This window comes from Pituophis catenifer, unplaced genomic scaffold (assembly GCF_029215685.1).
Source record: "Pituophis catenifer annectens isolate HBS135680 unplaced genomic scaffold, rPitCat1.0.hap2 SCAF_12, whole genome shotgun sequence".
NCBI lineage: Eukaryota > Metazoa > Chordata > Lepidosauria > Squamata > Colubridae > Pituophis > Pituophis catenifer.
This window is the reverse complement of record NW_027256892.1, coordinates 16,042,128-16,069,573: the sequence shown is the minus strand read 5'-3', so window position 1 is coordinate 16,069,573 and position 27,446 is coordinate 16,042,128.

Below are 27,446 nucleotides of genomic sequence, written 5' to 3'. Positions count from 1 at the left end.
ATCTGTTAGACGAGAAGACACCTTTGAAATTTTGAGAACATGTTGTGGGGATAATTTAAAAAAAAAAAATGGCTGGCATGAGAGGAATACTTGCTAATTTACCAAATGGCTTTGATGTCTGAAAATCCCCTATCCTCCTTAGATGCTTTCTCTTGTTCTGGGCATATGGACACACTTGCAAAGAAAGCAGTGAGCTGCAAATTCCCCATTTGTATTTTCTATGGAGGATTAGAATTTGGAAGCTGACTTGTTCTTTCTGCAGCATAGATGCTCACATTTCTTATGTTAGAACAATTAATTGATGGAACGGTTTGCCTTCAGAAATTGTGGATGCTCCATCTCTGGAGGTTTTTAAGCAGCGATTGGACAGCCATTTGTCCAGGGTCTCCTGTTTGACAAAGGGGTTGGACTTCACTAGAAGACCTCCAAGGTCTCTTCCAACCCTGCTAGTCTGCTATTATTATTTTTTTTTTAAAAAAAGAATCTTTCAAAGAAAATGTGAGTGGTAGTAAACTTAGAAAACCAAGAAACAGATTCCTGTGGATCCAGGGGTGCCATTCAGTAGGTTCTGACCAGTTCTGGAGAACTGGTAGCAGAAATTTTGAGTAGTTTGGAGAACTGGCAAATACCACCTCTGGCTGACCCCAGAGTGAGGTGGGAATGGAGATTTTGCAATATCCTTCCCTCAGGAGTGGGGAGATTTTGCAGTATCCTTCCCCTGCCACGCCCACCAAGCCATGCCCACCAAGCTATGCCCAAAGAGCCAGTAGTAAAAAATATTGAATTCCACCACTGTGAGTAGATCCATTCAGAATCTAGGGATACCATATTGCTATTTTTTAAATTTATTTATTTAGAAGGCATAGATTGTAACCATTAAATATGTTAGATAGGTGGATTGAAGAGACTGGAGACGGGCTTCAGACAACAGCTCTTTATTCAGCAACTATTTACAATCCAGCAGCTAATCCCTCTAACAGTCAACCCTTTTATAGGGAGCTGTCAGGGAGCTCAACCAATCATATTCAAGTATTCTTCCCACCCAAACAGCGGACCAGAGGGAGAACTATCCTGTCAATATCTAACAAAATAGGATGGACATTCTGATTGCATTCATTTTGGTGACAGCAGGTGAATACCTGGCAATCATCTCAGAAAGATATTCAACCTAGTCTGAGGAACCCATCTCAGCAAACTTTGCTCACTGGCTTTTCAATGGGATTATGAAGCCAAAAGAAGAGACAACTATGGTCAATTTCAGTAAACAGTTCTATTTGTTTGCATCACGCCTTCAAGCGACTCTTCAAACCGAAAGGCTCCTGCATGCTTCTTTCTGAACGAAATAAGACAATTCAATCAAATCAACATTTCTTGGAAGCTTGTCAGACCGAATTCACAAACTATATCAGATCCTGGAAGAGTGACACATCCTTGTAGCCATGACTGCTTTCCCCCTCACCCTCTCTGTCAATTTTCCTGGTCGTCTAGACCAATCAAAAAGAATTACATCCCAGCTGAAAGTCTTAACTGATCGCTATTTGCCCATTTCTACTAGACAGCTCCTAATCTAGACTGAACCTCTCACAATTATAATTGACTTGCCAGAAAAGGGGATACTGCAAAAAAATTGGAACGGACTGGTCTGCTTCTTTAATTGTCAGCAGGTGGAATTACTTATGTGAAGCTGTAGCTTAACTGAGTGACAGTTAAAATGGGTGGGGGGGGGAGGTGGGAGGAGAGAGAGAGAAGGCACCACAGACACAGCTTGTAATGTTTCGGGGATTTCCTACACGACTCTGCCCTCTAAAAGATTGACCTCCTGTCAATCCCTTTATTTACTCAGACTAACTCCAATGTCTGCCATACCGAGTATCCTGCTGGTTGCATTAGGCAGAAAATTCAAATGAAGAGACACTGACATTTCTCCCAGCATTTTCATATCTGTCTTCTTCTTAAGATGTTTCCTCCCTCTGCAAGCAGCGAGAGGAGAATTATTTTTGCACCATCCAAATGGCTCATGAACATGTTCCCGTAGATCTGGCATGTGGGAGGCAGTGGAGGTTGATGTATTATAATATATACCAGACAATGGCTTGGTTGAGACATTCTGTACCACTTCAAGAAAGAGTCCCAGGGAGAGGGGTTTTCCCTTCTTTGAAATGTTAAAACATTTCTGTTTCATCTTCCTTAAGGCATCAAAGCCCCCAATATAGTTTTAAAACAGGGGAGAAAAAAATGGAGAAAAAAAAAGATCCTTTACAAAATCCAAAGCTCTTGAAAGTACACGGAGGCAAAGATAAAACATTTAAGACCAAAGCATCTTTAGAGATTCACTCGAATCAGAGAAAAAACCAAAACTAATGGATGAATTTCAATATCATCATTGGGAGAATTTGTCCGGAAAAGAAATAGCTTAGTCTTAGAAGGGATGAATCGCTAAAGGTACATTTGCCTAACTACGCGGAATAAATATGCATCAAATAGAGATAATTCTCAACTTATGACAACAATTCGGACTGGAACTTCCATCGATATGGTCGTTAAGTAAGTTTACATGGTTGCGCACATCTTTTGCATTTTTTTTTTTGCATTAAGCGACTCCAGCTTCCCCCATTATTTATTATTATTTTTATTTTATTTTTTATTTTTATATGCCGCCCTTCTCCGGAGACTCAGGGCGGCTTACAATGCGTTAAGCAATAACCTTCATACTTTTGTATATTTTTATACAGTCAGCTTATTGCCCCCACAAACTGGGTCCTCAATTTACCTACCTTAGAAAGGATGGAAGGCTGAGTCGACCTTGAGCCTGGTGAGAATTGAACTTGCAGTAATTGCAGGCAGCTGAATGTTAAATGCTGCCTTAGTGGGAGGCATTAGCCTCCTACGCCACTCAGGCTCCTTGGCCTGTCACAAGCTCCCAATGGGAGTAGTGTAAATGATGAACGCATGACCCTGGGATCCATCATAAATACATGCCATCATAAATACAACCATCATAAATACATGCCAGTTGCCAAGCACTGGGATTCTGATCATGGACCGTGGGGACCCCACAATCATTAAAAGTGCAAGGACTGGTCATAAGTCATTTTCTTCTGCACTGTCATCACTTCAAACAGTTGTTAAGCAAATGGTATGCTGTGAATTCCATGTAGGTGTCAGAAAGGGCATCCAGCTCGAGCTCCATTCAGTTGCCCTGACTCCACTCCAACGCAAGGGATTTCAGGGTTGTTAAAAAAAATTACCCAGAATAGACCAGTAGATGGCTGGATATTCTAAATGCACCCATGATGTCCTCTAAGAGTTGTTGCTGAATTGTAATAATGCAGAAGAGATAAAACACTAAATAAGAAAGAAAGAAGCTATGATAATATATACCATCAACTTAGGGATAATTCTTATTGATTATGCAGATTTTATCCAGGATCATCTGTCCTTCAACCGGTTCTTCAGGTTTTCCAATTATAGCACTCTTCACTGCTACTGTATAACTGAGCCCATCTGCCTTGCTGCTGGTCACCCTTTTTTTCTTTCTATCTTTCCCAGAATTACAGACTTAATCTCAATCAGAATAGAGCTGGAAGAGTCCTTGGAGGTCTTCTAATCGAACCCCCTGCTCAAGTAGGAGACCCTATAACATTTCAGACAAGTGATTATCCAATCTCTTCTTAAAAATATCCAGTGATGAAGCAACTTCTGACAGCAATTGGTTCCACTGGTTAATTGTTCTCACTGTTAGGAAGTTGTCGCTTCTCTCCTTGATTAGTTTCCATCCATCGTTTCTTGTCCTGCCTACAGATGCTTTGGTATATAAATTGACCCCCTCCTCTTTGTGGCAACCTCTCAAATATTGGAATACAGTTATCATGTCCTCCCTAGTCCTTCTTTTCTCTAAACTAGCCAAACCCAAATCTTGCAGCCCTTCTTCATGTTCTACTCTCCAGGCCTTTGATCATCTTAATTGCTCTTCTTTGCACTTTTTCCAGAGTCTCAACATCTTTTTTCTACTGTGGTGACCAAAACTTGATCCAGTATTCATCCAGTTGGCTTTACTAAGGCTTTATAAAACAGTATTTTGCAAGAGAGCTAACATTTCACACAAGCTATTTGAAATACGATAATTGGTCATTTGGGCCTGGAATGAGAACTCTGGATTGATTTCTTCTGCCACCTATTTGGTTATTTTCTTGTCTCTCTCTTGTATTCTCAGTTCTTGTCTCTAAAACCAAAGCCCTCTATTCTATCTCTATTCTTTCTAGACTGCTTCTTCAAAATCCAAAACATTTCCATAGAGTGTCACAAGGAAAATCATTGGCTGCAACACTGATCTTTGTATGGTAGGTACAGACAGATCATGGTATCAGAATATCTCTATCAAGTTTTACTCTCAGCATTCTTGGCTGCTGTTTCTTTATAGACAATCCTTTCCACCAGTTCAATGTATTCCTTATCAGAAGATTAGGGGACAATATTTTAGCCACTGCTATAGATACATTATTTTACCTAATATGTAAATAGTATGAAGATACCCACATGCAAGTAGAAATAAATCAGGGTGACACTCTAATAAAGCAGATTAAAATAACAAAGCAGTGATATTCATTGTCAATCTAAGGCTACTTGGTGTATCTGTTGGCATTAATTTGATGTTCTTCACATTTATATATTTATCATATTTGTATATCTGGCCATCTCACTCTTGGCTATGTACAGCATTTAATTTTTTTTTTAAAAAAATACATAATCTTAGTTCCATTGCACCATTACTCCCTGTATTGCATTTTTAGTTTTAGTTAAAGTTTCAACATGAATCCCAAATTATTTTTCTCCTGGCCTCAGCCCTTTGTTGTTTTAGTCGAGTTTTCAAAGTGCATTCCTTCACAAATTTCTCAAGAGACAAGTAGGGTTCTCAGCCGGAAAAAAACATTGGCCACCCTAGATTATAATTCAAATTAAAAAGTTGGGCTTGCTGACAGGCAGCTAATTTTGTTCTATCTAGATGATGCCACTAGATGGCAGGAGGAGCCCATGTAAGACAGTCATCTCACCCAGATTTGGCTTTCTGTTGTCTACATTGCCACTGAAAAGTTCTTGAGATAGTTGCCTGTCTCTAACAAGAACTCCAGGTCAAGGGGCTAAGTCAGTTTACTTTTCTTGAGGGTACAATTGCAGATAGGATAAAAGCGTAGCAGGGATGGGAACACTGAGGCTAGATAAGGCAAACTCAGCCCAAGAAAGTCCAATAAGAAGATGCAAACTTTCACTCAGAAGGTCTTATGGTCTTAATGCAGAGGTGTCAAACTCAAGGCGAGCAAGAGTCCCCATGGCCCGTTTTCAGCTGTGACAGCCTCCTACAGCCTTCTGCCAGTGAAAACGGAGTTTCGGGGGGTGTCTCTGTTTTCGCTGACAGAGCTCTATCAAAGCAAACTAAAAAGAAAACAAAAGGAGAAATGTTTTCCCTTTTATTTCATTTATTTATTTTATTAGTCATATTTCTATGCCACCCACTCTCCGAGGACTCTGGGCAGCTTACACCAAAGACAGTATACTAAATAGCATATTGCCCCCAACAATCTGGGTCCTCATTTTACCCACCTCGGAAGGATGGAAGGCTGAATCAACCTTGAGCCGGTGAGATTTGATCTGCTGATCTGCTGAACTAGCAGTCAGCTGAAGTAGCTGCAGTACTGCACTCTAACTACTGTGCCACTTGGATCTTTTGCATTTGAGCATGCAAGAAGGGACACAGAAGGAGAAAAGGAAAGAAGAAAGACAAAGAAAAAGATGGGAAGAGAGCAAGGAAGGAAAAAGAAGGAAAAAGGGGAAGGAAGAAGAAAGAAGAATGAAGAGGGAAGGAAAAAGGAAGAAAGGAAGGAGATTATAATGAGAGTGAAGGACAGTCTCAGTGAAGTCCTGCCTTAGCACTTGGTCACCACAGGTGCCCCTGACATACGTGACATCAAGCTGGCCACACCCACCATGGCCACACCCACCATGGCCACTCCCCCCTTCCAAGATCAAACGCAACCCTGATGCAGCCCTCAATGAAATCGAGTTTGACAGCCCTGGGTTAATGCACCTTTAATGTTTCATCAAATCCCCTCTGACCCTTCTCTCAACTCTCCATACTTTTATGAGTAAAAATCAGTAAGGATTCAAAACTCCAGTTGTCTAGAAAATAATTTGAAATGGGTTAGAAGATTCAACCTCAACTTTCTTGTTAGCACTAGAGTTGCATTGAGCTCTGTATCTAGAGGTTAAGTGCAGAATTCTGGTGGTGCAGCGGTTAAAGCGCAATATTGTAGGTAAACTCTGCCCACAGTCTGAAGTTCGATCCTGACCAGGCTCAAAGTTGACTCAGTCTTAGATCTTTCTGAGGCTGTATGAGGACCCAGATTGTTGGGGGCAATATGCAAATAATGGTGACATTGTAAACTATAAAGGTCTACGGGGCAATATAAAAATCTAAATGCTATTGTTATTAAGTTCTCAGAACATGTTTACTCAGGTCTGCTAAATAAAATAGTGTTCTGGAGCTGACCCATACTGGCTCATGAGAGTCAAATATTAAATTCTTCGCAATTTTGTGAGCTGATTGAGAGCAGAGCTGAGCAGTGACTTCTAGCACACCAATCAACAATATAGTTATGCTCACCCCACTGGTTAAATACCAAAAAGCAAAGTAAGCTTGGTTAGTTTTCACCTTGAACCTTTACTTTGTGTTTTTGTTCATTCTGTGAAGCCTGTTTGGTAGATTATAATTTTGCAGGAAATAAGTAAACTCAATAACTGTGTGAAGTGAAAAATCTAGCCATTCAGAAAATATTGAATTAGGGACTCTTGTTATTATTCCTGTGCCTCTCCTGCTTCTCATAACAACGTTCTGAGATTTCAACTGGCATCCTTGAACGTGGTTTGTTTACATGGAGGAGGAAGAACGGAGATCAATTTTCCCACACTTTCCTAATCACCTTTAAAGGTTTTTTTGGGAGAATCTGTGAAAATATATTCTCTTCCTTCCCCAGAATAGAATAGAATAGAATAGAATAGAATAGAATAGAATAGAATAGAATAGAATAGAATAGAATAGAATAGAATAGAATAGAATAGAATAGAATAACAGAGTTGGAAGGGACCTTGGAGGTCCTTTAGTCAAACCCCCTGCATAGGCAGGAAACCCTACACTACTTCAAATGGATGCTTTATGGACCATTGGACTGTGTTTGAGAAACTCATGTTTCCTCGACCAACACCATAACCCACCGTGGGATCCTTGGTTTTTTTCTTGCGGACATTCTATTACAGTGGTGAAATCTGAACCGGTTTGCCACCGGTTCTCTGGCCGCGCATGCATGCTGCATGCTAAACACACACTGCGCAAGTGCCAAACGCACACTTCACACTGAAAAAGAAGACTTTGCTAGGTAAATAGAACAGCGAGGAGGGGGATTTCCTGCTTTCTAGCGAATATAAACCGCACGGTGTTAAGGAATTCGCAGAGTAACCCTTGAATAGCAAGGGTGTATACATGAAAGTGATTGAGAGTAGGTACGAATAAACACAGTCAACACACAGATACACTGAGTTGTGTTTACTTTCAGGAAATAGTAAGGCACAGACCAATAAACAGTCCAGGTCATACCCATATAAAGCAGGAGATAGCAAAACTATAATTCAGGGATAATCCAATAACAAAGTCTTCTTACCAGTCATCGTAGTCATTCACAATAAACAGTTCTTCTGGATTTGCAAACAGTAGCATACAGAGATACCAGAGAGCAAGAACAGTCACATGACCACCTAGCCATGCCCACCCAGCTGGTAATTAGGAAGATCATAGTAGTGGTCCATGGGATTTAAAATTATGAATTTAGTGGTCCCTGAGGTCCGAAAGATTGGTGACCCCTGCTTTAGAGCTTAACTTGTTGTATGCACACTTCAGGGGTGGTATTCACTTACCCTCGCTGCCGATTCGCAAATGTGAGTGTGAACCGCGCATGCACAGAGTGTCAAAAATGGACGTGATTATGTCCGGGTGGGTGGGTGGAGCCTCCCGCTGTTGCCCCTACCGGTTCACCAGAACCAGAGAGAACTGGCTGAATACCACCAGTGTCACACTCGAAACTGTGTATAGCAACACCCTATGTTAGAAATTGCTCCTAGGTTTCTATATTTGTTGTCCCAAGAATGAAAATCGCTCTTTCCCGAAGAAACAGCCATACAAGTTCTTGTTGCAATATTTTCAGGATCAGACTCAATAAGATTAGTGAGAGTTAGAGGCTTGAATATATTTTCTTTTATTTACAGCAGGCATTCTATATTCACTGAATATTCACAGATAGAAGCAAGGAAAAAGATGCAGGCAGCTCCTTATATATACAATGGGAGGAGCTAGATGTGGGAGTGGTGAATTATGAATACATTAAGGAGTGAAGAATAAATTAACCCCTGATACCCCGTTCATATACTATTTACACATTGGAGAATAAGGCATTTATATCTGACAAATCCCCCTCTAAATGCCGATTCGTTATGCAACACCAATTACATTCAGATTCAGGACAATACAAAACATACAATTTAGAAGTTAAATATTTGTGCTGCTTAGAAGGTAAAGGCTTTGTCAATATGTCAGCTAATTGTTCTGAAGTATCACAATGCACTGCTTTAATAAATCCATCCTGAGATAATTGTCTCACATGTTTAAATTTTATATCTATGTGTCTGGACCTTTGTCCAATGGCGTCAGATCTAGATATTTCAATGGCTGCTTTGTTGTCTTCATACATAACAAAAGGCAAAGCAGGTTTTTTCCAAACATCTGAAATTAAATCATTAAACCATACAAGGTTATTTGCAGCTTTGGATAAACAAACATATTCTGCTTCTGTCGTTGAAGTGGCCACTAGTTCTTGTTTACCAGTGTACCAGTAAACTGGACAGTCATTTAAGAGGAATATATAGCCAGATGTGCTTTTTCTACATGAGGTGTCTCCAGCCCAGTCCGCATCTGCGTAACATGTAAGCTTTGGTTCTTTATTATCGTTAGGTTCTAACATTAAACAAAAGTCTAGTGTACTTTTCAGATATCTTAAAATTCTTTTAACAGCTTCCCAGTGATACATTGTTGGCTTGCTGACATGTCTGGATAATAAATTGAGTGGTAAAGCGATATCTGGTCTTGTCCAATTAGATATATAAAGAAGTGAACCTATGATTGATCTATAAAATGTGTTATCTTTGAATTCGGGAGAAGATTCACCAGTATTTCTTAGAAAGTCAGTTTGCATAGGAGTATCACAAGGTTTGGCATTATTTAGATTGCATTTATTTAAAAGTTCTATGATCTTATCTCTCTGAGTAAGTTTGAATCCTCTTTTAGTCTTATTAATTTGAACACCAAGATATTTGTTTACTTTGCCTAGAGATTTTAACGAGAAATGTTCATTTAGCTTAGTTACAAAAGTTTCTCTTCTCTCTTTATGTTTTCCTATGTATAAAATGTCATCCACATAAATCAATACAAATTCTATGTAATCATCACCCTTTTTGACAAAGAAACAGTTATCAGCAGTGGTAGCATTGAAGTCCATGGTTTTAAGTACTTTTACTAAACAATCATACCATTGTTTACCAGATTGTTTTAACCCGTATAAACTCTTGTTTAACAACCAAATCTCATTTTTGTTTGTGTATTGACTGTGAGGTGCTCTTACATATATTTCCTTATCTAGTTTTGCGTGTAGATACGCAGTCTGTATGTCATATTGGAATACATCAAGATTGAGTGCTGATGCTACCACTAGAGCTGTTTTGACACTCTCTGTTCTTACTGTGGGGGAATACGTGTCAGTATAGTCCTCCGGATATTTCTGTGCATAACCTTGTGCAACTAGTCTAGCTTTGTATAGGGTATTGCCTCCCTCTAAGTTCTTAATTTTATATATCCACCTGGTACCAATAATTGTTTTATCTTTAGGTGCAATTGCAGGTGTAAATACATTTAGTCCTTGTAAACTTTCCATCTCTTTTTTCATCGCTAATTCCCATTTTTCTTTTTCTTTACTAGGGAGTTTTAACACTTCCTCATATGTATTAGGTGTTGTTGGCTCACCATCCATATGCATTATATAATCCTTGTATTTATTTGGTATTTGATTTCTGGTGTTCCTAATAGTTTTTTTAGGTTTACTATCGTTATCATGCAAATATCTTGCTTCCTTTTTTGTTAGTGTATCTGTTTTTATTTTGTGTTGGCTATTTGTCCATGTTTTGGTTTTGTTTTTATATTTGTTGATATCTTGCTTTTCTATAGTCTCTTCCTCATGAGATTTTGTATCTTTGTTGTTATTTGGAAATATTTCATTAAGATGTATTTTAGACCAGTTGGCCTGTTCATGGAACACAGCTGTTCTGGAGACTATAAATTTGTTATTATTATCAATGAATCTGTATCCTTTAGTGCCTGTCTCGTAACCCATAAATCTGAGTCTTCTGGATACGTTTTCTCCCTTTCTTCTTAATTGCTTAGGTATGTGTACGTCTGCAGTGACTCCAAAAATGTGCATGTGTGCTAATTTTGGTTTCCTATTATACATCACTTCATATGGTGTCTTATTTACAATGCTGGACCAGGTTCTATTCTGTGTGTAATTTGAATAATGTAAGGCTTCTGACCAGAATTGTTTGCTTAAGCCAGCATCTTCCAATGTGCATCTAATCATGGTTTGTAATGTTGAGTTCTTCCTCTCCGCAATCCCGTTCTGGAACGCAGAAAATGGGCTAGATGTGTAATGTAACATTCCTTTGTCTTTTAACCATTGGGAGAATTCTTTAGACATGAATTCACATCCCCTATCTGTCATAATTTGTTTTATTTTGATATTGTGTTGTGTTTCTATGCGTTTGTAAAATTCTTTAAATTTTTGAAAGGTTTCATCTTTGTGTTTTAATGTATAAACAAATCCATAGCGGCTATAATCGTCTACTATTGTCAAGAAGTAACGTTTTCTATAAGTGATTGATGGAGTTAATGGACCAACTAAGTCCATGTGTACTAAATCAAAAATTTTGTTAGTTGATCTAGTAGATTTTCTTGGTCTGGGACTAGTTTTTAGTTTTGTAGATTTACATACTGAGCATTCCAAATAGTTTTCACAATTTTTTATTTTAACACCTTCTGCGTGTTCAGTCATTTTTTGTACTACAGGAAAACTGGCATGTCCTAACTTCCTATGTAAGATGTGAGCACACTCATCATGAATTGGCTTACCTATTTTTGGTTTTTTTTCATTGTGTGTATCTATGTGATCATGAGATATTTTACATTCATCATTGTCACTGTTGCTAATATTTTCATTATCTACTTCAATACAATCTTCCATATTTGAATCAATGTTATGCAACCATTTTTCCTTTGTTATCAGATAAGGTAGGCCTCCTTTAATCATCACAGTGCCTATATTTATTTTATTCTTCTCCAAAGTCGCTTTTCCTTTAGAAAAAACAATGTTAATGTCAGAATCTCTACTTAGTTTTATGGCACTTAGTATGTTATGAGGTATTTCAGGTATTAACAATACCCCCTCTATTTTTCCTAGACCAGGCAGGGTTACATTCCCTCTACCTAATACTTGAACCTTTTCTTGGTTAGCTACCTTTATTACAAATTTATCTTCTATAAATGAAGACAATATATTTTTGTTATTAGTGGTGTGGTTAGGTGCTCCAGAATCAATAAGCCAATTATTGTTCTCATTTTGCTGTATGTTAGTGTTGTCTTGTTTATTTAATCCATTTAGTGAACCAGATTTTCTATCCTTTGAATTATCTCTGCCCCCTCTATTCTCTTTGTAATTTGGTGGGCTTCTATATCTATGTCTATCTATGGAAGACTGTCTATAATTGTATTTGTTTCTATATTCTGACCTATGTCTTTCTTTTGAAATCTTGGGGCAATCTCTCCTATTGTGTTCCCTGGATCCACAGTTATGACATTTAAATGTTTCATTATATTTTTCTTGGAAAGCTACTTTCCTATATGGTTTGTGTTCTATGTGATTGTTAGAACGATTCCTTCTTGAATTGTCTTCTGTTATTAATTTATTGGATAGACTTTCTATGGATAAGTATCCTAGATTGATTGTGTCTAAATGTGTTATATAATTGTCCCATGATGGATCAAGTGAGTTGATAATAACACTTTTCATTGTTTGGTCTGAAATCACCTCCCCCCTCAAATGCAGCTCAGCTCTTATTTTGTTTAAAGATATTAAGTGCTCACTTATGGAAATCCCTGGTTTTATCCTAGATGAAAAGAAATCTTTAGACATCCTTGTGGTGGTAGCTACACTGTCACTGTGAAACAAATTAAACATGCATTGAATAATTTCTGAAACAGTCAGATTTGGCTTAATGCTGTGATACATTGCAGGAGACACACTAGATATTAATAAGAAAAATGCTCTATGGTGTAAACAATCTATTTTTAGAGTCCAAGGTCTTTTTGGGGGACTAGTGATAAAAAACAGTAAGTTTTCCTTCATAAAGACAACCTGGAGCTGTTGATACCATTCTTGCAAATTAATGCCATCTACCCTTAACTTTGGGAAGTCACTGGGTAAATTTCCGACATTATTAGGTCCATTACTTACAACCTGAGGTAGTCCGTGGTCTCGTAATTGCAGAAAGTTACAAAACGGCATGGGGATGCTCGCAACGAGCCTGCACGGTCTCCTCGCCAGTTCATGTCTTCCCGGGCCGTCTGCGTAGTCTTGCGCATGCGCGTTGTCCATTTCTTCCTTGGAGTTGTCGTGAAAGGTTCTCCTCACCGCGGCTCGCTCGTTCCGCTCCTCCTCAGATGAATCGGTCTCTGGTTCGATTTTGGGAGTCCTGACGACGGCGGCTGTTCTTCCTTTTCTTCTGAGGGCGTTGGTGCTTGCTTCGGTCTGTGGCGTGGGGCGGTATCGGCAGGGCTCTCTGGGTTCGGGCGTCGGCCCTCTCGTAGTCAGGATGGGAGCGGGCAGGTCTTGAAGCATTGGCTTGCTCGCTCGCTTCTTCGTTAGCTTTTTAGTAATTTTTAGTTTTGGCCCAAATGCAGCAAAAAGCGTTTTCATTGCTGATTTTATTTGGTAGTTTGTTGAATCACCTTCACTTTCTGATTCTGATTCTTCTGAGGAGTTTGAATCTTCTTTTTCATTTTCGTTGTCTGATAACGTTTTTCGCGCCAGAAATTTTGAATTGAGCTTTTTGATTGGCTCTGCTTCGCTCACCTTGGAGGCCTGTTGAAACCAAGATGGCTGCCATTCAAAATTTCGCGCTGGATCACCGTTTTTCTTCTTCACAATATTTTTTTTTGCAGTCATATCACTCACTGTTTTTGGGTCTTTAGACTTTTCATTAGTGATGTTTTTCTCTCTCGCTGCTCCGCTGTTCTTCAGCATATCTTGGAGGTTCGCGATGAGGCTTTCATCGTTCTTCTGGCTCTTTAATAGTTTTAATATTTCTGACCTGAGTTCGTTATTCTCTATTTCGATTTCCTCCTGGTCATCATTTTCATCTATAATTTCTTCGTCTTCAGTGGTGTATTCTTCGGATTCTCTCGAAATTGCGTTTGTGGATTCGTTGATTATTTCTTGTTCTGTTTCCATTTCTTTGCTGTATGCCCTGGTGTTGGGCCTATCTTTCTTAGACATTTTTAAGTTTTTATTGAGTCAATTAACCATCCTCTGCTACCAGCTTGTTGCAATATTTTCAGGATCAGACTCAATAAGATTAGTGAGAGTTAGAGGCTTGAATATATTTTCTTTTATTTACAGCAGGCATTCTATATTCACTGAATATTCACAGATAGAAGCAAGGAAAAAGATGCAGGCAGCTCCTTATATATACAATGGGAGGAGCTAGATGTGGGAGTGGTGAATTATGAATACATTAAGGAGTGAAGAATAAATTAACCCCTGATACCCCGTTCATATACTATTTACACATTGGAGAATAAGGCATTTATATCTGACAGTTCTATTCCTATTTGATCAGGAACAGGCAGAACAACCTAAACTTACTCCAATTAGCATTTCTGATCCTTCTTCCCTACTGAGTCTTTTAAGTTTTCTTATCATAGAATTATCACTTAGATTTCATAAGATTTCTTTTCATCCACAAACTCCAGAAAGGCTCAACAGGATGTCTTAGGCCCCCACAGTGAGACTCTTTAAAAAAAAAAAAACATTGGCCGTTTTTCTAAATTTTCTGAATTCTCTGCCTTCCTGTACGGCCTCTGGCGTCATGAAGAAAAATCCAGTTCCTTGCTTCCCTTTCCCCATCTATGTGAAATAAAACAAAACAGGCATAAAATAAGATCTATGAACGCAGAGAATGAAATTTACCATTCCGCACTTTTGGTAATGGAGGTTATGCTAGTCATACGCTCCTTACAAATTATAGCTAAGGCCTCTTCACCTTCCTAGAGCTTTGATGAAAGATCCCATTGCTCTGCTAGCTAAGCCTGAAGTCTTACCTTGACCTTCTGAGCAAGGCTGTGGAGCAACCCAACCCTGTCCATTGAGCTGGCTATTGATTTATCTCCTGGCGAAATGTGACTGACCCAGAACTGAACAAACATAGTCTAAAGCTATCAGCTGGGTTGATCATTACCTGGATGGTGTTATAAGCAAGATTTTTCAGGTCTGGTCTCCAAAAGTTTAAGTTGGTCCCTTGTTGCTGTTTGTTCTTTTAGGCTAACTTCTGGTTGGGTTCATACATGGACAGTTTCATACAGTTTTCTTGGCAACTCTGTCAAGGACCTAGGAGTACTCATCTCAAACGATCTAAGCACCAGAGCTCACTGTAACAGCATTGCCAAAAAGGCATTAAGTGTTGTTAACCAAATTTTGTGAAGCTTTTTCTCTGGTAACATTGTATTACTAACTAGAGCATACAAAATCTTTGCCAGACCAATTCTTGAATACAGATCATCTGCCTGGAATCCACACTGTATATCTGACATTAATACAATTGAGCGGGTCCAGAAGTATTTCACGAGAAGAGTCCTCCACTCCTCTGCTCACAATAGAATCCCTTATGCCACCAGGCTCAAAATTTTGGGCTCGGACAACCTGGAACTATGCCACCTATGGTCTGACCTAAGCATAGTACACAAAATTGTCTGCTACTGTGTCCTACCTGTCAATGACTACTTCAGCTTCAACCTAAAAAATACACGAGCAAACAATCGATACAAACTCAAGGTAAACCGCTCCAAACTTGATTGCAGAAAATACAACTTCAGCAACAGAATGGTCAATGCCTGGAATGCTCTACCTGACTCTGTTGTTACATCCTCAAACCCCCACAGCTTCAACCTTAAACTATCTACCATGGATTGCACCCCATTCCTAAGTGGTCCATAAAGGGAGTGTGCATAAGTGCACCATCGTGCCTATCGTCCCTGTCCTACTGTCCCCATTTATTCATACTCATTCCTTGTTCATGTCCATGTTTATACTTATACCTGTTACCTAGGACATGATCAACAAACTAAATAAATAAATAAAAATATCATTTTAAAAAAATTAATTCACTGTTGTTATTTTTCCTAGGGCTGAGAAAGAGGGACTGTCTCCAAATCTTACTTTGTGCTTGATAGAACCATAATTCATAATCTCCCAATGTTCTATCCCAGTATACTTAACTATTACACTTAACTAGTTCTCAAGTATATGACCCATATCTAATGCCAATTAAAGCTGAAGTGCTTCTGTCCAATGATGGCAAATCTCACCAATCTTCCTTCCTGAAGGAAGACTTACAATTACAGAGCAGAATGATTTTCTATCATCTCAAGAAAGACCACTAAATCTTTTAGCCAATCAGTAATACCACACAATTTGCCTTTGACTAATATATATATTAAGTTCAAAATTAATGTTTTGCTATAACCAAAGCCTTGATAGAAATTTAGATGCTAAGTTTAAATTTAGATGCTAAGATGCTAAATCCCAGAAACCTCATCGCTAGAGGTTTTTAAGAAGAGACTGAGCAATCTGAGATTGTATAGGTTCTCCTGCTTGAGCAGAGGGCTGGACTATTAGACTTCCAAAGTCCCTTCCAGCTCTATTCTATTCTAAAGTTGCCATCCAGTTTTTTTGTAGTTTCAGGAGTCAGGAGTGACCGACCCAGATTGGGTCCTGCAACAGAATGATTTATCACAAGTAAACAACTTTGATATAACCAAGAAAGTACAGGGCTGCAAATCCCCTATTTGCATCTTTTATGATTTTTTTCCCCCTTCAAATGACCCTGTAATCTTTTGCATCTGGGTGGAGTCAGGGTAACTGAATGGAGCTGAGCGTTTACTGTCTGGATGCCCTTCCTGACGCCTATGTGGAGTTCACAGCAGATATTTTCCCTTTGCACCCAGAGAGAGAAGTAACTGATGCTACCTAGGATCAAACTCACATCTCCAGATTGTGAGGTGAAAGAGCACCACCTCTAGGCCACCATACCGTTCTGGATATTCTATGATTAGAAGATGTATTGTTATGATCTTGGAAACTGACTTGGAGCATCTTCAGTTTATCACTTGTTTCTTTTAAGGAAAAAAAAATCAAAGAAAACATGGGCAGTAAAGACCTAGAAAACAGTGTAGAAGGTATCTGTGGACCTGTTAGAGACTTTAGAAGCCATGCTGCCAACCTCTGATTTAGAGGACATAGATTGCAGCAGTTAAGTAGGGTAGAAATTATGATTGCACTCAGTCTGGTGACAGTTTGTGAGGGCCTGACAGGCACTTGAGAAAGAACTTTAACATAGCCTGAGGACCCAATCCCAACAAATCTTGCTTGCTTGCTTGCTCCCTCCCTCTGGATCGAACCATAACAGAATACAGGTGTTCTGACCGAGGCTTCCTTAGAAAGTAAACAGCACAAACTTAGTCCTGGCAAACCTCTTTAATCCAAACGGTTGTGAATTATTGTCATACCCAGTCTGAAAGGCTTCTCAAACAGTCTTGCAGGGGAGTGTTTACAAACACTCACCTTATCTCCATTGGAATGTTGCCAGGGAACTAGTAGCCACATGGAGGGCAAGGCCAAACTTAGCACAGAGTCAAACAGAACTTTTCCACAGCTTTTACTGACCAGATGAACTAATTGCTTCCTGCAAAAGCTCACGTCCCGTTTGCTTCTCTTTTATGACTTACGGGAAGGGCCAATCATCTCCAAGCCTTACTCCCAAGTCAACCCTGTTTTCTTAATTGTTCCTGCCTCCTGGCATCTCTGCTCATGCACACACTGGGAACAGGCTCACACTGTTCTTCTGCCTTGCTGATGTCAGACTCCAGAGACTCCGGAGGCAGCAAAGAACTACCAGATGGGCTTGGCCCCCTCTCTGCCTCCGATTCAGAGCCCTCGTCCGAGCCTTCCCCAGACTCCAGGACTGCCCACGTTCCTCCCCAACCTCCTCACTGTCCGTATCTGCTGCCAGCTCTGCTGGCTGCTGGTGGGCCACAACAACAGGTAGTCTTCTACATACGAGCAAAATTGAGCTGAAAATTACTGCTTCTAAGCAGGACAGCTATTCAATAAATTTTGCCCCATTTGATGACCTTGCTTGCCACAGTCATTAAGAGAATCACTGCACTTATTAAGTTAGTAACATGGTTGTTAAGTGGATCTGGCTTCCCCATTGACTTTGCTTGTCTGAAGGTTGCCAAAGGGAATCATGTGACCCTGGGACACTGCAACTGTCATAAATACATGCCAGTTGCCAAGCATCTAGATTTTGATCATGTGACTCTGGAGATGCTACAATAGTTGTAAGCCTGAAAAACGATTACAAGTCACTTTTTCAGTGCCTTTGCAACTTCTAACAGCCAGTAAACAAATGATTGTATGTTGAGGACTGTCTGTACAGAGCTGAGATCCTGTCAATCTAAGGGTGGAATACCCAGAGGGATACAATCAAGATCAAGAGAGGTACTAATACCACTCTATAAAGCCTTAGTAAGACCACACCTAGAGTACTGCATCCAGTTTTGGTCACCACACTATAAAAAAAGATGTTGAGACTCTAGAAAGAGTGCAGAGAAGAGCAACGAGGATGATGAGGGGACTGGAGGATAAAACATATGAAGAACAGTTACAGGAACTGGGCATGGCTTGTTTAGTGAAGAGAAGGACCAGGGAAGACCTGAAAGTGGGGTTCCAATATTTGAGGGGCTTCCACAGAGAGGAAGGGGTCAAGCTATTTTCCAAGGTACCTGAAGGCCAGACAAGGAATGATGGATGGAAACCGATCAAGAAGAGATTCAACCTGGAAATAAGGAGAATTTTTTCCGATAGTGAAAACAATCAACCAATGGAACAGAAGTTGCCTTCAGAAGCTGTGGGACAGGGGTGAAGTCCAGCAGGTTCTAACAGGTTCTGGAGAACCGGCAGCAGAAATTTTGAGTAGTTTGGAGAACTGGCAAATACCACCTCTGGCTGGCCCCAGAGTGGGGTGGGAATGGAGATTTTGCAGTATCCTTCCCCTGGAGTGGGGTGGGAATGGAGATTTTGTGGTATCCTTCCCCCTGCCATGCCCACCAATCCACACCACACCACACCATGCCCACCAAGCCACGCCCACAGAACCGATAGGGAAAAATTTTTGGATTTCACCCCTGCTGTGGGAGCTTCATCATTGGAAACTTGGACTAGGGGTGACTGAACTGTCTTTTGTCTGGGATGGTATAGGGTCTTCTGCTTGGGTGGGGGGTTGGACTAGATGACCTACAAGGTCCCTTCCCGCTCTGTAAATCTATGATTTTTTTTTTCTTTGCCCAAAGTGGTACTAGCTGGTCCCTGCAACCTGTAGTAGTGGAAAAAAATGCCTTCAGCTTTCAGTCTCCGGCTTGAGACTGATTCCAAACAGCAGAGCTCTGCAGCCTCCTGTCGACTGAATAACTGTAAGGGAGGAGGAGGAGAAGGAGGAGAGAGAAGGTCGTCTAATAGCTGTAAACCACTCTCAAAATATAAGGGACATACTTGGATGGATTTAATGCCAGCAACAAAAATCTCATATATCTCCCAGCTTCGGCTTCTTAGTGGTTTTATTATTTTTATAGCTAATAGAGGTAGATTTAGTGTGGTGCTGAGCATTTATCCTAAACATTCTTCAGTTTAATGGGGGAAAAAAATATTTGAATCTTTTTTCCCCCAGGACAAAAGAAATTCTCACGAGTGGAGTAGAGTGGTCTTCTCTACTTGTGAAGTGGCTTAGGGGGCGCATGAGGGTATCACGGTCTTCTGTACCACCGTTTCTCTGTGGCCTCACTGGTTTCTCACCTACAGAATGTCATCGTTCCAAATAATGAACTCCAGGCAATCAAGACACTGACAGGTTGATCAGCTTCAAGAAGCCCTTTATTGAGTACATCATGTCGCATTTAGATAGGTGAAGCTAGCTCTAAATAGTTCCCATGCTCGTGGATAGTTAAAAGAATAGGATTTCCCCACCTCACCCCTGTATCCTTTAGATCATATGGGCCAATCAAGTCAGCCACAGCTTCCCGCTCAGCTCCGTTGGCATGGCCTTGGTGTCAGGGTTCAGATGGATACCCTAATTAAATCATGAGCCTCATGCCAAGCTTCAAAAGAAATCCAGCTATTTATTCAGGTCGGCACGTTTCCAAGTAAAGTCAGCTCTGACCCTATGTAATTTACGCCCCAATTATGACCCTGTTTCCCCCCTCCCCCCAGGGTGTGTCATCAATCACATTTGTCAATGGGGTTTCGCGGGTTGTAGAAGTCACTCCCCTCCGGCTGCTGTAGGTAACCCTGGGATACAGCCTTGAGAGAGAGAAGCATGGAATGTGCATCTGTTTTTGGCTGCCATGCCATTTCGCCGGTTTCCCATCCCCCCTGGCCTATGACAACTCAAGAGCAGGCCAGGGATGCTTTGTGAGTTGACACTTGGTTTACATGCCTGCTGGTAGATGTTTTGACTAGCAACTGAGGCACCACATTCCTAAGTTCCCCCATCCATCCGTGTCCCCCCCCCAGTGAATGGCAACCAGGTTTTAACCAGGAAGTAACCTGTTTTTTACCCTCTGCACATGTACAGAAGGGTTTGTGCATGTGCAGAGGATCCGTGTATGCAGGTGACGTGCACGGCATGTGCAATTCCAAACCAGTAGGGAAGGTACTGTATTTTTTGGAGTATAAGATGCACATTTCCCCCCCTAAAAGGGGGTGAAAATTTAGGTGTGTCTTATACAGCGAATGTAGCCCCGCCCACCCACTGGCCCCCACCCTTTGGCATCTGCCTCCCAGCAATTTACCTCCTTGCAGCAAGCAGCAAGAAGAAACAGCCCATTTCAGCTTCAACACAACCTAATTAGCACAAGTTGATTGTCCATCGGCCTCCTGACTCTCAGCTGTTTCAGGCTGCAGGGATTGCCATTGCCTATTGCTGCACGGGCCTCTGCTGCTTGCTGCAAGGAGGTAAATTGCTGGGAGCAGATTTTTTTTTTTCTTGTGCTAATCAAGCGATGCTGAAAACGAAAATGAAAGTAAAGCAGGCTGTTTGCTGTTTGCTGCAACGAGGCAAAATTGCTGGGAGGCAGATTACTTTTTCTTGTTTTCCTCACCAAAAAAGGTAGGTGCGCCTTATAGTCCAGAGCGTCTTATACTTTGAAAAATACGGTAAGTAGATTTCACCCCTGATATGTTCTCATAGGACAACTGGAAGTTGTATGAGAGGGCTATGTTCTCTGGAGCCTCCAACATCATGTGAGAATGGAGCATGCTTTCCTATGCTTTTTGGAGGCTGCAGAAGAACATTCTCTGAAGAACCAATGCCTCGTATGACCCAGACCTCTGCTTCAGGCCAAGTGCCCATTGTTCAGCCTGGCTTAAATGGGAAGGAGAGAGGTAGGGAATTGTTTCTCTTTTGTTTGTGTTGGTGTGTTTGTGTGACATACCAGCAGAGTTAAGTTAGGCATGTTTTGAAGGATGACAGTCTAAGTCCCAAAGGTTCTTCATCACTCTAGTACCATGACGGTGAACTTATGGCATGCACAGTGGTGGGTTCCTCCCGGTTCCGCCGAGCTGGTAGCGGTGATGATATGACGTCACCTAATTGGTTCTCTTTGTTCAGGAGCTGGGCCCCCCCGCCCCCCCGTGTTATTCTTACCTTTTATTTGGCCCCACCCCCAATCTATTCGCTGCCCCCCCAAGTCCCAGCTGATTGGCTAGAAGGAAAAAAACTGTTTAAACTCTTGCCGTGGGGCTTCAAAGGGCCGCCCTACAGCTGATCAGTGTTAAAAGGCAGTGTGGTGGTAGACCAGTGCGCTCGAAAAACAAATGGGTAGACCGGTGCCTTCCCCCAAAAAAGGGTAGACTGGTGCCTCCAAAAACAAATGGGTAGACTGGAACGCTCCAAGAACAAATGGGTAGACTGGTACAGCTCTGCAAGCAGTTAAAAGCTTGGTAGACCAGTACCTCTGCTAAATCCTAAAGAATTGTCACATGACCATCAAACCACGCCCACAGAACCGGTAGTAAAGAAACTTAGAACCCACCCCTGGGCATGTGTACTAGAAGTGGCACGCAGAGCCCTCTCTGTGGGCACACATGCCTTCACCAGCTGCTATTCTGGTTTCTGGCATGCATGTGGTCAGCTGGTTTTCGCAGGCGCCGGAGCAGGCCATTTTCGGGCCATTTTTGGCTCAGAAAACAGCCTGGAAAATGGCCCAGAAAATGGCCAAAAAACAGGCATGTGCATGCCAACCAGCTGGTCTTCGGGTTTCCGGTGCTCTGGCACATTCACATACATGTGCATGCACGTGTGTTCCGGTTTGGGCACTGAATGCCAAAATGGTTTCCCATTACTGCTCTAGTCCCCTGCTCTAGTATATTAATTGTAGATCTCTCTCTCTCTCTCTCTCTCTCTCTCTCTCTCTCTCTCTCTCTCTCTCTCTCTCCCTCCCTCCCTCCCTCCCTCCCTCTCTCTTTCTCTCTCTCCCTCCCTCTCTCCCTCCCTCCCTCCCTCCCCCCCCTCTCTCTCTCTCTCTCTCTCTCTCTCTCAATAAACATTTTTTTTAAAAGAAACTGGAGAACTGTTTAGGCAGGGTATTATTTTTCTCCCTCAGTATTATTTTTCTTTCTCCCCTTTTCACTCTCGTAATGAATTAGTAAAGTTGGCAGGGAAAGGTCCTGCTTTAGACGAGGACTCATATTCGCCCAAACAAGCAGGCCGGCCCATGTGAAAAAGCTGATAAAAGAAGAATGGCTGCAGTTTCCTTTTTCAGCCCGATAAGGCTGCCAAGACTTCCTGCAGCCCAGCTTCAGCTTTGAAAATCCCTGTGTACTGGGGGAGACCAGAGGAGCTAGTACATATATTACCTTGAAGAAAGCCAGAGCATTTATATATTATGATAATCCAAGTATCGCCTGGCTGTTCATTAGGCATGGTTAGAACTCAATTTCCCCCTTCCTTCGACAAATACAGTATGAAAAGGAACGCTTGTATTTATCTAGCTTTGGCAGCAGCTCTCAGCTCAGCTGAAGGTAATGGAAGAAAATTGGTCCCAGGAGTCCAGCTATGTATTGCTCTTGAGTAAAGGGAGGAAGGGAGCAGGTAAATTGCATTCATTAGGCAAGACAGTTGCAATTCATGTTAAACTGGAAGCTGAGAAGAAGCAAGGGCTGGAGCAGGGGGGAAGTGAGAGGAAGCTGAGAACAGATCTCTCAGGAGGGTTGAAATGGTTACTCCGGTATGATAGTTGATTTCCATATTTATTGGATTTGTTCAGGTTTTGATTGGGGGGGATGGGATGGGGGGGGTGGGGGTGGGGGTGGGGAATCCTAGGCTCAAAATCCTAGGAATTTGCTCTTTTTGAGAAGCTGGGGGATCAGAAAGTCTAGCATACTTTTACTTAAGAGATGCATTAAAGGAGTTAATTTTTTTTTCTTCAAGGATGCCCTCTGTAAATTCAATAATCCCAGTTGATGGACCAGTAAGTGATAGTTTGTTTAATGCAACCTCACTGAATCAGTCACGATTGGCTGGACTCGCAGAACATGTTAAACTAGCCATGTCAATCTCATTCTCTGCAAAAGAATAAAGTTCAACTCCTTGAAATGTCTTAGGGGCTGCCACAAAGAAGAGGGAGTCAACCTATTCTCCAAAGCACCTGAAGGCAGGACAAGAAGCAATGGGTGGAAACTAATCAAGGAGAGAAGCAATTTAGAACTAAGGAGAAATTTCCTGACAGTGAGAACAATTCATCAGTGGAACAACTTGCCTCCAGAAGTTGTGAATGCTCCAACACTGGAAATTTTTAAGAAGATATTGGATAACCACTTGTCTGAAGTAGTGTAGGGTTTCCTGCCTGAGCAGGGGGTTGGACTAGAAGACCTCCAAGTTCCCTTCCAACTCTTCTCTTCTCTTCTCTTCTCTTCTCTTCTCTTCTCTTCTCTTCTCTTCTCTTCTCTTCTCTTCTCTTCTCTTCTCTTCTCTTCTCTTCTCTTCTCTTCTGCAACAGAGGGGTTGGGAGGTCCCCAGATTATGGAAAACTGCATTAAGCCATACTATGTTGCTGGGTTCATAAGGCAAATCCAAACAGAGCATATTAAAACCAGGCAGTATCTTTCAAGACTGGCTTTCAAAAAAAAAAAAAAAATGAAATCTTACGCTCAATCAATCCTCTCAAGAAGGTTGCAATCCAGCAGGGATTTACTTAGGAATAAGTGCCATTGAATTTAATGGAAAATACTTCTGAACAGATGTGCATAGGATATTGCAGGTCAAGTACCCATTTTTTTTCTCCCTTTATACATTCAGGAGACCTCTCAAGCTTCGTGATACAAGATCGTTTTTATTTTTCTAAACTTGGATGGTGTTGAGTGCCAAAACACATTTCTTTCGGAAGATCTTCTCCCAATCAGATCAATCAATCAGCTCAGAAAATTGAACTTCTGGCAGCAGGGACCATTCCAAAGGGAACCACTTATTGACCTAACCATCCATCCATCCATCAGTCTGTTGACTGATCTATTGACTGATTTATCTATTATTATTATTATTATTATTATTATTATTATTATTATTATTATTATTATTATTATTATTTATTGGTTAATCTTTAGTGAGATTCACAGCCTTTGAGGCTGGTTCATAGCTCAGCAGCTCGAGTCCTAACCAAGGACCTAGGAACTGTTAAGATATCGTCGGAGGATGTAAGCTGTTCCGAGTAAGGTGGTTTTTTGTAGAGTCAAAATGTTCAAGTCCGGCAAATTTAGAATTTCTAAATAGCGGGGTAGCCCTTTGGGTATTGCTCCGAGGGCTCCAATTACAATCGGGACAACACACGATTTCTTTTTCCACAGTCGCTCAACTTCAATTTGTAAGTCCCGGTACTTTGTGATTTTTTCTTGCTGCTTATCTTCAATTCGTGCATCACCAGGTATTGCAATGTCAATGAACCATACTTTTTTCTTTTCAACTATTGTTATGTCAGGTGTGTTGTGGACCAAGTGCCTGTCAGTCTGAATCCTAAAGTCCCACAAGATCTTGAGTTTCTCATTCTCTAAAACTTTCTCAACCTGATGTTCCCAGTGGTTTTTGCTGTACTCAAATCCAAACTTCTGGCACAATTTCCAGTGAATGATTTTAGCAACACGGTCATGGCGTTGTAGGTAGTCAGTTTGTGAAATTTTGCTGCACCCACTGATCAGGTGGTCGACTGTCTCATCTTTCTCATTGCAGAGGCGGCATTTGCTGTTGGTGGTAACATGTTGAATTTTTGCCTTCATACAGTTTGTGGCTAAGGCTTGTTCTTGAGCTGCCAAAATAAAGCTTTCTGTTTCTTTTTTCAGTACTCCTGATCTTAACCAGTTCCAAGTTAGTTTCTGGTCAGCTTTGCCTTCAATACTTTTCAAGTATTGGCCATGCAGAGCTTTGTGTTTCCAATTTTCAGCTCGCTGCTCAATTACTTCTTTCTTATATTCTGCTTTTGTTTTAGTTGTCTTTAAAAGGCCTTCTTTATTTACTTCCTTAATCATTGGTTCTTCACTTTTCTGGATGTAATCATTCAAGCTGCATTTTTCTTCTTCCACAGTCTGCTTTATTTGTAGGAGTCCTCGACCACCCTCTGCTCTTGGTAAATATAATCGGTCAACATCACTTTTAGGGTGCAAGGCATGATTCATTGTCATAAGCTTCCTTGTTTTTCTGTCCAAATTGTCTAACTCCATCTGGGTCCAGTCAATTATTCCTGCAGAGTATCTAATCACAGGTATAGCCCAGGTATTTATGGCTTTTATGATGTTTCCTCCACTCAATTTGGACATTAATATCTTACGAATTCGCCGAATGTACTTGGCTGAAGTTAATTCCTTGACTTTATTATGCATTAAATCAGAGGCTTCTAAAATCCCCAAGTACTTGTAGCCTTCTTCTGATTTTACTGCCTTTATCATTTCTTCATTTTCTAGTTCTATTCCATCCTCTTTTATGATCTTGCCTGCTTTGGTTGCTATTGTTGCACATTTGTCAATTCCAAACTGCATACCAATGTCTTGGCTGAATTCTTTTGTGTTTTCAATTAATAAATTCAGTTCAGCTTTTGTTTTACCAAACAGCTTCAAATCATCCATGTACATCAAGTGCGAGATTTTCAGTCCTTTCTTTGCAAGTTTGTATCCACAGTTCATCTTCTTCAAAATGATTGTCAGTGGTAGCATTGAGAGTATAAAAAGTAGGGGTGAAAGGGAATCGCCCTGGAAAATGCCTCGTTTAATTTCAACTTCACCCAGTTCTTCTTCATTAGCTATAAGTTTTGTTTTCCAGAGGTTCATTGAAGATTCCATGAATTTTTGTATGTTGCTGCTGATGCCTAATATTTCCAGGCATTTCTTGATCCAGCTATGGGGAACTGAATCAAATGCTTTCTTATAGTCTATCCAAGCCATGAACAGGTTGGTTCGTCTTTTCTTTGAGTTCTTTAGGATTAGCTTGTCGATCAGCAATTGATCTTTTGTTCCTCTTGAGTTTTTGCAGCATCCTTTCTGTTCTACAGGAAGCAAGTTATTTCTTTCCAGGTATCCATAGATTTGGTTTGCAATGATACCAGTAAGAAGCTTGTATGTTGTTGGCAAGCAGGTGATTGGCCTATAGTTTCCAGGGTCCTTTCCTTTTTCTTTATCTTTTTGGATCAAAAATGTCCTTCCAGTTGTCATCCATCCATCATTTTCAGGTGTTTTTAGGATCTGGTTCATCTGGGTTGCCAATCTTTTGTGCAGACTTGTAAGTGCCTTTAACCAGAAGCCATGCAGCTCATCCGATCCAGGTGCACTCCAGTTCTTCACTTTTCTTGACTGTCTTTGCACCATTGCTTTTGCTTTTTATTATTATTATTATTATTATTATTATTATTATTATTATTATTATTATTATTATTATTATTATTATTATTTATATTTCTATACCACCCTTCTCCCAAAGGACTCAGGGCAGTGTACAGCCATTTTAAAATAATACCAACACAAAAAATAAAAACAATTTAAATAATTTAAAGCATTGGCCATATTTAAAACCTCTAGCTAAAACCCCTTTAAAACCATTAAAACCCACTTAAGTTAATTCATTCGGTCAGGCCGGCTTGCTGAAACAATAAAGTCTTCAGCGCACAATGGAAGATGCGGAGGTCGGGGATCCTCCTTATGTCCGGGGGCAGCTCATTCCATAGGGCAGGAGCCCCCACAGAGAAGGCTCTCCCTCTGGGGTCGCCAGCTGACATTGTTGGCCGACGGCACCCTGAGGAGGCCCTCTCTGTGGGAGCGTATCGGGCGGTGGGAGGCATGCGGTATCAGAAGGCGGTCTTGTAAGTATCCCGGTCCTAAGCCATGGAGCGCTTTGAAGATGGTGACTAGCACCTTGAAACGCACCCGGAAGACCACTGGGAGCCAGCGCAGCTTGCGCAAGAGAGGTGTTACATGGGAGCAACAGGTCACCCCCATAACCACTCGCGCGGCCGCGTTCTGGACCAGTTGGAGCCTCCGGGTGCTCCTCAAGGGGAGCCCCTTGTAGAGAGTGTTACAGTAGTCCAGACGGGAAGTGACAAGGGCATGAGTGACCGTGCGTAAGGCGTCCCAATCCAGAAAGGGATTGGGGAAATCAAGTGAACCTGATAAAAAGCCCCCCTGGCCACGGCCGTCATATGATCGTCTAAAGACAGCCGCGTATCCAGGATACTATCTATCTATCATCTATTTATCCATCTATCATTTATTGACTGATCTACCTACTTACCTACCTATCATCCATCCATCCATCCACCCATCTATCCATCTATCCATCTATCCATCAATCTATCTGTCTATCTATCTTTTATCTATCTTCATCCATCCATCCATCCATCCATCCGAACATTACTTCTTAAAAATGTTAAACATTTTAAC